At 41.6% G+C, this 14338-nt stretch overlaps 1 long non-coding RNA gene across 1 annotated transcript; it reads right to left on the bottom strand.

The window, feature by feature from the left end:
- Positions 1-12927: 12927 nt before the first annotated feature.
- On the bottom strand, positions 12928-13446 carry LOC124705314. The gene is made up of 3 exons (XR_007003961.1): positions 13349-13446; positions 13143-13249; positions 12928-13050 (listed from the first exon to the last, which is right to left on the bottom strand). It is a non-coding gene; the product is annotated as an uncharacterized LOC124705314 (long non-coding RNA).
- Positions 13447-14338: the final 892 nt, after the last annotated feature.

Here is a 14338-nt window from a genome sequence, read left to right as displayed (position 1 = left end):
CAGCGAGAAAACGAGAACCGGCCCTTCGGCATCTCGTCAATAGGTTAGTTCCGGAAAACGCATAATAATGACATAAAGTATGCATAAAACATGTAGATATCATCAATAATGTGGCATGGAACATAAGAAATTATCGATACGTCGGAGACGTATCACTCACCACAACACCGGTGTTAGCAGTTCCGGAAGTTGGCAAGGATTACACCGTGTACTGTGACGCATCCAAACATGGATTGGGTTGCGTACTTATGCAGGATCGGAAAGTAATATCCTATGGATCAAGGCAACTTAGACCTCATGAAGTAAATTATCCAACACATGACTTAGAGCTAGCAGCAGTTGTATTTGCACTTAAACATGGAGACATTTTCTCTATGGAGCCAAGTGTGAGCTCTATACGGATCATAAGAGTCTCAAGTATTTCTTCACTCAGAAAGAGCTCAATATGAGGCAGAAAAGATGGCTAGAACTAATCAAGGATTATGATTTGACCATCAATTATACTCCAGGAAAAGCTAATGTTGTAGCAGATGCTTTGAGTAGGAAGAGCACTGGAGGAGTGGAACAAGAGTTATCACCGGAGTTGAGGAAGGAAATAAGTCAAGCCCAAATACAACTTCGGGAGAAAGAAGCTCACGAAGGACTATCGGCTTTACAAGTGGCCGATGAGCTAAATGTTAACTTAAAGAATAAGATAATGATGGGTCAATTGGACGTTCCATTCATCGTAGAGGAGATGCGAAGGATAGATGAGGGTAGACCATCAGAATTTCACCGAGGAGAATCAGGATCACTATGGTTTCAAAAGAGGATTTGCGTTCCGGATATTGCTGAGATTAAGGAAGTAATACTCCGGGAAGCCCATCAAACACCATATTCCATACATCCGGGAAGTACAAAGATGTACATGGATCTTAAGGAGTTATTCTGGTGGAATAACATGAAAAGGGAGATAGCACAATACGTGGCGGAATGCCATACCTGCCAAAGAGTGAAGGCTGAACATCAAAGCCCGGCAGGAAAGTTACAACCTTTACCAATCCCAGAATGGAAATGGGAGGAAATAGGAATGGATTTCATCACCGGACTACCCATGACAAATAAAAAGAAGGATATGATATGGGTAATCGTGGATCGGTTGACGAAAAGCGCACACTTCTTAGCGGTAAATCAGCAGGATAAAGGAGAAAAACTCATCGATCTTTACATCAAAGAGATCGTGAGTAAACATGGAGTGCCCAAGAAGATCGTGTCAGATCGAGGATCAGTGTTCACATCAGCATTTTGTAAGCAACTACATGAAGCTTTAGGATCCAAGTTAGATTATAGTACCGCCTATCATCCTCAGACAGGTGGACAAACAGAGAGAACCAACCAAATCCTAGAGGATATGCTTAGGGCTTGTGCCCTAGACTTCGGAGGATCATGGGAGGAGTATTTGCCACTAGCAGAGTTTTCATACAACAATAGCTATCAAAGCAGCATCAAGATTGCACCATTCGAAGCTCTGTACGGAAGGAAGTGTAGATCACCTATATGCTGGTATGAGGCTGGAGCAAGCAAGGAGTTTAATCCTGATTATGTCAAGGAAAAGCAACAAATCATTGACATTATAAGAGATAGGCTTAAGATAGCTCAAAGTCGACACAAGAGTTATGCCGATCAGAAGAGAAGGACATGGGAGCCACAAGTTGGAGACATGGTATATCTTAAGGTAAGCCCGATGAAAGGTCTTCAGAGATTTGGAGTAAAGGGGAAGTTAAGCCCTATATACATCGGACCTTTCAAGATTCTGAGTCAAAATCGAGGGTTAGCCTTTGAATTGGAACTACCGGGGAGGTTATCCCAAGTTCACAACGTATTCCATGTGTCGCAACTCAGGAAGTGTTTAAAGACTCCAGATGAGCCAGTATCACATGATGAGCTCGAGTTACAACCAGATTTGACATACATCGAGAAGCCAGCAAAGATTCTCGAGGAGAACTGGAAACAACTCAGGAATCGAGCAATAAAGTACTGCAAGATACAGTGGAAACATCACCCCGAGAGGGAAGCCACCTGGGAAAAGGAAGAAGACCTGAGGAAAACATATCCCGAGCTCTTCAGGTATTACAACCACAACCTCGGGATGAAGTTTTCTTTAAGGGGGAAAGGCTGTAATGTCCCAGGTTTAGAGACGATCGAGGGGTAGATTTTAGAAAGGGATGTGCATTGCATCGTAAATTCTGGGGAAATTTCGCGCTTTTAAAACAAAACTGCATCGAAGGGGGACAAGTTTCTCTCTCGGCACCTTACAGGGTTAGGGTTTCGAGAGTGCGACAAACTTGCTCTTACTCAACTAAATTAGGGTTTTGAGAAGAGAGAAGAGACATTGCATTACAAACTTAAGTTGCATGATTCAATTCAAATTTAGGTTGCATGATTGAATTCAAATTTAAGTTGCATGATTGAATTCAAACCAAAGTTGAATTTGAATTTCAAATTCAAACATTAAATAAATACTCCATATTTCAATTGTGAGGAAATTCATTAAGTAAATAATAAATAATACACATTATGAATAATGCAAACAATAAGTAAAGCTCATTAGAGAAAACCTTGAGCTTTATTGATTATCACACAATATACATTGTCTTTACAATATTCACAATTGAAATAAATACAACACATTACAAGAATTGGAAAAATAGAAAAAGAAAAGAAAAGAAAATTACAATTCAATGATCTATCCTAAACTACAAGCTAATCTTCATTAGATACTTGAGCATGATGATCTTGATCTTCATTTGATCATCATCTGGATCCCTGCACACAAACACAAAGAAAAACAAGTGTTATGCCAAGTGGCATAGCCACTTGGCAGGTTAGAAATAAAATGGAATTGAGCAGATATGATCAAGTTCTGCCAAGCTGATCCACTCTCAGCCAAGAACCAAGCCAGATACCAAGCACTTGCACACACACAGCAAGACTGCTCACAAGGCAGTGTGCATGCCCAACAGCACACACATGCCAGTGAGTCACCACAAGCCTGCCAGGCCAAGCTGTCGACCAGGAGAGCAAAGGAAGGGTGGTATAAAACCTTTTCCACCGCCAGAACTAGCTCATTCATCGACAGGCAACTGGGTAAGTCACCAGCAAACCAAGAACACAAGAACAGGAAGAACAACACTACTGTTCAACTTGTCCAAAACCATCACAGCAGCAGATCAAGCACAAGCCACTAGGAGGAGCAGGGCAAGCACATAAATCAACCAGAAGCAAAACCTCTACACCAACAACTTTTCTAGGAGCTGGAGTGAGGTATACCAATAAACCATGAGCAAGCAAGGTTTTGCTCATACTAATCCAACATATGCACAAGTCACAGAAGCAAAAGAGGGTAGAACCCTGCTTGTATCATCATCTGGCTATCCAGCCATTTGGTGCAAGCAAATGAAGAATAACCAGAAGGAAATCATCCAGGGAACACTGGTTGTGTCAACACAGTGACACAACCAGAGAAATCCAACAAGGATTTAATCCCTAACTAGCCATCCCAATTCACCTAGCACTAAATGGTTCATTAACCATCAGAGTTTAGACAAATCATTGTCTATTTGATTTCAACATCAAAAGCTACTGGCAATCCAACAAAAGGATCACCCAGAAAGCATCCAGTGAGTCACAGCTAGCCAACAAGGGTGGGAGCTACCTTAACAGCAAAGAATTGCTGTCAAGGCCACCTCAACCACTTAACCAATCCCAACAAAGAATCCATGCACAAATATCATCACCCTGTAGGGTTCAAAAGGAGGGCTAGGGTACACAACCAAGTGTTGGCATCCATCTAGCCCTACCAAACTCAATGAAATGATCATAACTGCAGAGCAGTTCACATCAATTATCCATGTGATCAAGCCAAACTAGATAGATAATTGAAATACACAAGCAACCAGTGGTACAGACACTTGCTAATGATCTAGATGATCACTTCAAGCAACAGCAGGTGCTGGGGTAAGCAAGAGCATGCACCAGCACAGGCTTGAGTGCCACACAGGTCAAGTAAGAGCATCAGTGAAACACAAGCCATAGGACAGCAGAAAGTCATCAAGCACTGATGATCATATGATCATCAGGGCTTGCCTTAGCATACAAAAGCTTGACATGGGCAAGCCTGGCATCAATCCATGAACCATATAAATGAAATAGCCACAGTTAAGCAACAGTTATATCACAGACAATTACATAAATCATTTATGATTGTATCCAGAAGCACATCAAATACTTGATAAACCACTGGATCAAGATATACAAGCAAAGCACTTACACTCATCACTGAATAACACTGATAAGCCAAACAGCAATGCGCAATTGAGCATACTCATGAAATCAAGCACAAGCTATAGCATATAATAACACTGGCACTTGCAAATTTGCAAGAATTGCACACTGTAATCAAGCCAGGGAAGCATACATGAATACACTTGAGTTCTGGCAACCATAGTAACCAGAATAGAGGCACAGAGCTATATTTAAGCAAGAAAGGCATGGCATAGCAGCACGAGCAGCACAGCAGCATGAACAACACAGCAGCAACACGAGCAGCACAGCAGCATGAACAACACAGCAGCAGCACGGGCAGCACAACAACACGCGAGCTTGCACAGCTAGCTAGGCATGGCAGCAGAGCATGGGCACGGCAGGCCTCTCCCCAAGGAGGAGCAGCCATGGCCTGAGCTAGAGGAGGGGAAGAAGAACAGGCACAAGAGAGGGGAAGAAGGGAGGCGCATTTACCGGGGACGAGCAGATCGACGCAGCCATGGCGGCCACGCCGGAGCGCGGCGGCGCCAGGCCAAGCCAGGCCATGGCAGCACCACGGCATCGCCGCAACGCCCAGCGCCACCACGGCAACGCCCACGGCGACGTCACGGCGCCAGAATCGCCGGTGAGCGACGAATCGCCGCGGAACCCCCATGGCCGTGCGGGCGAACGCGTTGGGGGTGAGCCAGGGAGGCGACGGAGGCCAGATCTACACGGAGGATCTGGTGCGCCGTCGAGAGGCGGTCCAGATCCGCACCATCTCGTCGCCGGCGGGGACCGGAGACAGCCGGAATCGAGCGGCGACGGCGGAGGCGACGCAGGTCGCTAGAGAGAGGAGTAGGGTTAGGGTTTCGTCGAAGCGGCGCAAGGAGGAGAGAGTGAGCGACCGCTCGGGTCGGTTGGACCCAAGCTGGTCTAACCCAACCCGCGCTGGTCCTCACTGACATGTGGGCCCAGGGGCATTTTTGCCATTTCACAATTCTTTATAAATGCAAAAACTTTGAAAATGCAAAATAAATGTTTCCTAGCTCTGAAAAAATAATTAAAAATATGAAAACCACTCAGTATAAAAAACTCTATCATAATAAAATATGAAATACAATTTTTGAAGATAAACAAGAATAAGTTCAAATTTGATGATTAAAATAATCATTTAAATCACATATATTATTTTCAATAATGAAAATAAGTCCATAAATTCTTTTGGACTTTAAAAACACCTTGACAACATTTCAAGGTTGTATTTTGCCCTAAATAGAGTATCCCCAAATTATTCTTAGTATTAACCTCTCATGAAATGATAAAGACATCGGGAGGGGGAACAAACCCTAAAAACTGGAATCATGCATAAATGCTTCTTTAACCATTGCCCTTATCGGACAATGATGCTATTTTTTCAGCAACAGAGGACAAGGGTCAGTCCACACCATCCAACTGCAACACTTTGCAGTGTTCAGGCAAGTTCATCACTTGCTCATGTCATTTGAGTATCTTTATCAAATTACTTGCAAAGTACTATGATTATCACTATTGCATAAAAACCAAAACCACTATTTTCATAACTATGAATATGACTATGTGGTTGGCAATGGAACCATGGATTGTGTTGATATGGTGGAGGTTCCGTTGCAAGGGTTTATATCCATCTAGGATTAAACAACAAATATCGTCCAGTGATTCTTGTGTCGTAATACCCGTGTTAACCATAAGATCTGGAGTGGGACGGAGTAGTCAAAAGTGTTTCCACCTCTCGTACATCAACGTACGCGCTTTACCGTAGACACTTGTATCTGTCGGGGGCGAGCGGTAGGCTGGGGAAGCCTTAAGTCCCCACAGCATTGTCCGTAGACACTTTTCGCCCGAGGAACAAGCGGTAGGCTGGGGAAGCCTTAAGTTCCCCACGGTATTGCGGTCTATGATGGGTTGCAGCTACCGGCGAAGGAGTTTGCTTAACGAGTCCCAAACTGTTGTCGTGGTCGGGGTCCACCCGTAAGTGGGAATAATGGGACCGACGAGGACCCAGGGTCGGGGTATGCAACAAAGGGTGGGTGTGCGAGGTAGCGGAGGAACATGATTGGCTAGACCTTATACCGGGCCTCACACCGAACGAAGTGTGGACGGGAAAGCTGCCCGGTTGGCACCAAGGTTAAGATCTCTTTTGGGTAAAGCAACATACCTCTGCAGAGTGTAAAGAACCGTGACCTGTCACTCCCTGTTCCGGGATTTGGAACTGCGAACGCTGCCGGAAAGGAACTCCATGAAGTTCTAGTAAACCGGTGAAGGCTGACGGACATAGTTTCTTCTGAATAAAAGCAACCTCTTGAAGAAATGTTTATCAAAACTTGCATTGGTATTAGACTTTTTGGTCTAGTATCGTAGCTAGTGCATTAAACACCTCTTTTCTATAATGAACTTGTTGAGTACGCTCGTACTCATATCACTCTTAAATCCCCTGCTTAGATTGTCTGAACCATCTGGAGGAGGACAACCACAACCCTGAAGGAGCCGACATCATCGGCTATGAAGAACCAGATCTCTCTGGAGGTATCGAAGGTGTAGACTACCTTATAGTCTACGGAACCGGGGAGGGTTCCGGATGAGAACAAGCTTAGACCGATAAGTAGTAGTAGTATCCGAGCAGTACGAACTTCTAGTACTTAACTGCTCGTTGGAATAAATGTATCACCTAGTAAGACTTTTATATTGTAAGTTAAGATGGGTTCGCCTCGAACCCAGGAGTATCCCTCTTAGGACCCAGGAGAAGCCCCGAGATGATATGTACATTATGTTTGTAATAATAAATGCATGAGTTATGGACCTGCTATGTTCTGTTGTACTACTCTGAGGGATGTAATATTTGCGGATTGGTACTTCGTGAATGTTATATCAACGACTGGCATACTACAACATGCAGTGGTATGCAGGGTCACCACAGTAATCTAAACCCTTTCGAGGCGAAGCTGGCTCCATCGCCTAGTCCGATTTAATCCCCTAGTACAAGTTGATGTGGGGCTTTTTTCGTGTATGTTTGTCGTCTCTCGCTCACAATTCTTCGGTTGTAGGATCTAGCCTGGCTGCCTGGAACGCTGCATCGAGATGGTGGAGCTTGGATTTGTGTCGCTCATGTGACCGTGAAATGGCCCCACAAGATTCAGTCATCCTGATATCTCTCATTTCTAGCTAGCTAGTGCGCTCTAGCATCCAGCCCATATAACTCCTTGTTTTACTTTTACCATCTGAATGCAGGCACTAACGGGTTCAAATTTGTGATTTTCAGGTGCTACTGAACGTTCTAAGAGCTGAAATGAAACATCCTATATTATCCTTTCTGGTGTACGAGTGAGAGATGCAGAGACCCCGAGTCCCGAGATCCTTTTTATAGGTAAGGATTGTGGGAAGTGCATCATTTCACCCTCCATGTATTAATTTGCTACCCGCTTGGTAATAACTACCAGGATCTTCTCTCGTATGAAAGGAAAAAAAAAGAGCAGATGATTTACCACTCCATGGCCATTGGCTTCGCCGCGTGGATTTGTTGTATGATGACGCTGCCGATTTACATGTAAATGTCAGAGAGAAAGAAGCTTTCATGCAGAAGATGGAACAGGTCTGAAGGAGCCATTGGTTCTGGAAGAAGATTATTGAGGTGGTAGAGGATAAGGACAGTAAGGAAAAGGAGCAGCGAGCAAGGAAAACTTCCTTGCCGAGTCCTAGCACTTTCTGAATTTTAATGTACTTGATGAAACCTGGAAGGAAGAAACATATAATGTGATTATAGAATGTGATTTTAGCTAGCAGGTGAGTTTGTAAGCGTAATTGCATCTAACAGTACTAGATTTAAATGTGCGCCTTGGCGCACGATCCCGTCAAACTCGTGTCGATGCAAACTCTGTATAACAACGCTAAAAATAATACTCTTTTGTAGGTTTCACCAAAAAAAAGTTGATAGGACAAACTTAGGATAAAGCACACCACATTACAAACATAGCAAACCTACAAAAGCATGTCATTGTGACAATATGGTCTTTAGAGGCTACAACGGAGGAAACATAAACCAGCTGCAAATGAAAAGTTAAAATGAAAGAAACGGGAAGAATAGACGCTTAAGTCATGGTTGATACTTAGTTGTTCGTTGCAAGGAAAATAAATGGTAAGACTTACTCGTTCCAAAAGGAAATACATATTGTGGGATTCAGCTTACCGTCACGGCTCCCACCTTTCGCATTGGTATAAGATTGTTAAAACACTATGCTAAGCACTCATACAAACCGAAGATAATTAGTCAATAAATAGAAAGAGAGATAATGTAGAGAAAAATGTTACACATAGCAGCAACAGTTTATGTTAAGATCAAAATACACTGCTATTTCAAGATTTCTTCATACTTAAGGATACATGAGAACCTTCAGCTTCCTTCACTACGATATATCCAAATCATCACAAAGCCCAGTTGGCAAAATGTATCCCGCACACATCAATTTATCTGTCCTTCTCATTCAGCTATCTTAGGAGACATTCACCATATTATTATTTCTCTTCACAGTCTACAATACTTCCTCTCTCACAGTTTATTAGGCGTACGCGTAACCCTATGTCACAAATTTAATCAAGTTAACATTACTTATATGTTGTAAAAGTTATATCATTAGAAAGTTTAGATGTTCTATTTTCTAATGATATAATTTTTGTATTATATAATTTAAATTATATAGGTTAAATTGGCGATCTAGGGATACGGGGAAGACTAATAAACTGAGAAGGAGGGAGTAGTTGTCCCTCAGCTATCATTTAATGCATGTTTGCACACCATGATTGCCATGGAACATCGGATCAAATAGTAAATCATAATTTATCAAAGTATTTGTAGTCTTGACCTTGCATACCCCAGCCTCAATTTTTGTATGTCCGATTCATGCAGTCTGTCTTCTTGACCTTGCATACCCCAACCGAAGTTGTGAATCACCTTTGAGGCATGCCACAAACTCGTTGTTGATGTGCAGGTCAGCAGATAACTTCTTCCAACTCTTACTCTTGGCGCTAAGAGAAGGCTCTGGCTCTCCCGAGTGCCCCGGAAAGGTTACCTTCATCCCCATGGCAGCAGATTTTGGTGGCTCAACCAGCTCAACACGAATTTCAAATGTACTTTACACAAACCGGAGTGACTGCTCTTACAAAAATCTGAAGTCGACGGGACAGGAAAGAAGGCATCATGGATCTATACAAAAATATCATCTTATTTCCTTCATACTCGATTAATTTCTGTAATAGGAGCGACATAAAGAGAAGGCAATATTATGATAGAGAACAGCTGGAAAAACAAAACTGTAGCAGGTTGTGCTTAATACTTTCTCTATACTGCATATACAAAAAATATATATCTGATGTGATTACCTGGTTTTTGGAAGGGAACCACATGCAACCTGAAACATTTGATGCAGTGGGTTAATAATAATTATATAATATGAGTACTATAACATCGAGTGTATAAGTATATAGGAGAAAATGAAAGCAAAATGGAATCACACAGTACTGGCAAGGCCAAGTGTATAACTGAGTTCACTCTTTTCTTAACAAAACAATTATATACAAATGGCAAGTCTGATTACCATGCGCAAAAGAGGAAATTATTTAGAACTCCGGAAGGCCAAACAGAAAAGAGGAGTACATTAAAAGCATGGCTAGTTTCACCTTTTAACCATTTTTCCTGGAAATCTACCGAGGCACTCTTTCTCACTGTTATTGATGGCATATCCTTCAACCATTCAATATATACAGGGAACTTGAAGATGAAATAAAATCAGCAGCCAACTAACCGTAATATCCCAAGTGATAGAAGGTAATTTTGCAAATTCAAAACTATCTAGATTAAGATTTTAGGTAGTACAGAAAATGAAAACATGGGATGGATAGAGGCCAAAAGAATAGATGCACTGCTGTTTGTACACAGCATAATGGTTTCCCTGAACCAAAATAATTGTGTTGATGCTTAAGTTGAGTTATTTAAGATTTTAATGTCCAGTTTTTGTCAATGGTGGATGTCAATACTAATAAGCCTCATTGTTATCGTTTTTTATCTTTCTAACATCAAAGAAACAGTCTACAAATATTTTAAGCAATTATTAGTATTTATATTGTAGAACTCTCGAGTCTTGATTGAGAAATGGAAACATCTGACTGTAAAGTCAATGGTGAAACAACATTCATAAACAAACTGAATCAGTGTGTGATCATGGTAGATAAAAAGTGCATCACTTCACCTGAGTATGCTCCAATGTGATAGTCCTGGCCTCCTGGCCATGTTCTATGCTGCCAATCCTGTATTGGACAGAAATTGGTTCTGCCTATGAGTGCAACAGAAACAATATAGAAAAGCATGGTATGATCATCTTTGCGCCAACTGATATGTTATGCCAACAATCTAAATCATGGTTAAATTCAGTCATATATTCACCACGGTTGGAACACTAAATCATGCTAATGTAGCGGCATGCCATCCTACCATATTAATGTTTATAAGCTTTAGCTTAATGAACCTGAATTAAATATGACTACTTGTTTACCAGCTTTGCTTCAAACTCCGCCAGCTCATACTACTATTTTCTATTTGCAAGCTTGACCATCGAATTAATCATATCAATGGAAATTTGTTCGTTGCACTAATCCAGCAGAATAGCATCTTCCATGCCTACTGTACCATGAGATCTAATCTATCTTTTGCCCGTTTTCATGGCATGCCCAATACTACAGAGTTAAAACATGGTACATGTAGCCGCTGCTTGGAGTAATGTGAAGGAAAAAAGCATTTAAATTACGGCTGGTCTGCCAGTGGAGAGAAGGGTGTGATATATCCCAAAATGTTGAGAAGATCCTGAGAGAGACCTTATCACGTGGTGGAAACAGATTAAAAAGTAGTGTTGATATTAGCAAGAAAACTGGACCATAAGAAATACTCTTGGAAATTGAAACAACCTGTTGTCACATTATAAGAGCAAGAAAGTCACAACTACTGAATGTATTCTGTGCATTAACAGACCATTCAAATATCTTAAATATTATGAATCAGAATAATGTAGCTGGAACAAATTTAGAGTTGCTAATGCTTTTGACCTCATTTACCTGGAGTCACCTTTCCTCCTTGTATTTTGTACATAGGAATAAACTTGGCTCCATAGACTCCAGCCAAATCATCACTACAGTCTCTTTCTGGAAGTTCAAAACTTGCCTTAGACAGAATATATCCATTGGCGGAGAGAAGGATCATCAGAACTTCCCTTAGAGCCAGCTCCTGGACACCTTTGGACGATTTCATGGATCTGATGTACGACAAGAGCAAGATGTAAACATGAATCGGTTCACAACATCTAATTGTAACTTTATAATGATACAGAGAGAAAACTAAGAAAGTCCTCTAGTCCACTGCAGTAAACGAGCACTATAGATCTTGACAAAAGGCTCTAGTGGAGGACGGAACCAAGAAACACTCTGGTATGCCAAAAAATCTGTAGATAATAAGTACAACATATGATCGTGTTTACATATGTACAGAAAGATTATTCAGAGAACAACTGTCAAAATGTATACATCTAATAAATATGGCATACACACTGCGAAAACTTCTAAATGAGCATATACCAGTTATACTTTGAATGTGGTGCTTCATGTACAGCGAGGCGAAGAAAAAAGTAAAATGGATCATAGGACAGTAACTACTGACTGAAGTGATGAACCTAGGTACGCAGCATATTTTCACCTCATGTTAATATTAAACTACATTTTTATCTCATTTATCATGTGACCCTGCCGCTCATAATAACCCTTCCACCATATCATGAAAACATGAATATATATTGTAACATTACACAGGAGATTTGATTGTAATGGTACTAATAGAAGAATGGACAGTAGCATCATATATACATTAAGCAATATGAATGACCTTAATTGGCCTATTTCAAACCTTGGCTTACTCGGAGAACAAGATTTCACCCCAATCTTCCACTTAAAACGCTTGACTCATTCAAGTAAAAAGTGAAATAGTGAGTAGTTAGCACAATCAACACCTAGAAAATAAATCCATGCTAACAATCTGGGCTGAATACCACCTAGAGTAACCAAGGGCACCACAGCCTTGCCAAGGTGAGGATGAACGCCTGGCGGTGGTGCCGGCTGCTCCTTCCAATGGAGCAGGCTGGTGCTCCTCCATACAATGGGGACAATCCTCTAATCCCAAAGGTTGCATCAGACCAGCGAGAGCAAAACACATCGGAGATCTCATCCCTGTCGATGTGGCTAATGCTGGCTGCATGGCTAGGCCATCGTTGATGTAGGACTAAAATGCTGGACACCCACAATAATTTGCGCAAGTAACTAAAAATGCACCCATTGAATTTAAATAATAGCTTCAGTTTCTAAGAACTGCACAATAATTCTTTCACTGCAACCCAATCAAATAATAAATAGGTATTTGGGGAAGGGGACCATGTTACTCACTGGGATACAGTTGAAAAAACAAAATATGAGCCGAGGACAAGTATAATAATTTCAGTTTATGTCTAATCCAGTAATCCGTGTGTCATGTAAGGCGTATTTTTCTGAACTGATGAACAAAAGGAGAAAATTCCCATCATACATGCTCAACAAACTTGAGAAATAAAAACATATTTCGGAGATAAATGATAATGATAACCCAATTACTAACCTGATCAATGTTCATTTGAATTGCAGTGCAAAAACCTTCCTGTTCCGATCCTGAAACAGCATCTAGAATTGGAAATGGGTAGAAAGAAATCTAAAAGAAATTTTTGAGGTAGGTATCTGGGGAAGGGGACCATGTTACTCACTGGGATACACTTGAAAAACAAAAATATGAGCCGAGGAAAAGTATAATAATTTTAGTTTATGTCTAATCCAGTAATCCGTGTGTCATGTAAGGCGTATGTTTCTGAACCTATGAACAAAAGGAAAAAATTCCCATCATGCATGCTCAACTAACTTGAGAAATAAAAACATATCAGTGGTAAACGATAATGATAACCCAATTACTAACCTGATCGATGTCCATTTGAATTGCAGCACAAAAACCTTCCTCTTCCGATCCTGAAACAATGCATTTAGAATTGGAAATGGGTACAAAGAAATCTAAAATAAATTCTTGAGGTAGAGCATATGACAAAAATAATTATAAAGAAATCTTGAGTAAAAGGAAGTACACATAGAAAAAACAAATTAAGGCAAGTAACTGGAATGGGATAATGCAAATGTTTGTACTTCAAAACATGATAGAATAAGTTCATGGAGAGTAGACAGAACATAGATTTTTCAAGCTCTTTCATGATATATAAACAAGATCTTTAGATGAACACAACTATGTAATGCAGGTTTTCGCTAGAGTCGAGGTAGACTGCCATGTGCTTCTTGTCCTCCGTGTCCTTGAAATCTCCCAACGAGTTGAGCAAAAAGTAAGCAGTGAATCAATTCAATTCATGCTGCGTGAACTCATCTAGATCCAACAGGGTATTAGAGAAAATAGGCTTTACCGTAAGCTGTCACCTCATGTGGAGTACCGACACGCTCCTCCTAGCGACAAGACAGCGTGTGGCGGCAGCTCAAGGAACAGATGGCGCTACTTCCATGGGCCACCGTTCCGCCGATGGGCTCCAGATGAGCTCGACGTCGTGGTGCAGCAGGCCGTGCTCCTCCTGCCGAAAAGACAGACAAATTATTAGCTAGCACATTGGACCGATGCAAATCGTGTATGGAGAAATCTAGGCATGCCTCTGAGCTCAACGGCGTTAGGAGACGCTGCTCCCGGCGAGGACGACATGAGGTTGTGCTGGTGTCGACGACTTGCCGCTGGGCTCCAGATGAGCTCGACGTCGTGGTACAGTAGGCCGTGCTCCTCCTGCCGGAAGGAAGGACAAATTATTACCTAGCACTTTGGGCCGATGCAAATCGTGTATGGAGAAATCTAGGCATGCCTCTGAGCTCAACGGCGTGAGGAGATGCTTCTCCCGGCGAGGACGACATGAGGTTGTGC

Source organism: Lolium rigidum, chromosome 4, assembly GCF_022539505.1.
Source record: "Lolium rigidum isolate FL_2022 chromosome 4, APGP_CSIRO_Lrig_0.1, whole genome shotgun sequence".
Classification (NCBI taxonomy): Eukaryota; Viridiplantae; Streptophyta; class Magnoliopsida; order Poales; family Poaceae; genus Lolium; species Lolium rigidum.
The sequence above is the reverse complement of the archived record's forward strand: the minus strand, read 5'-3'. Positions and strand labels throughout refer to the sequence as shown.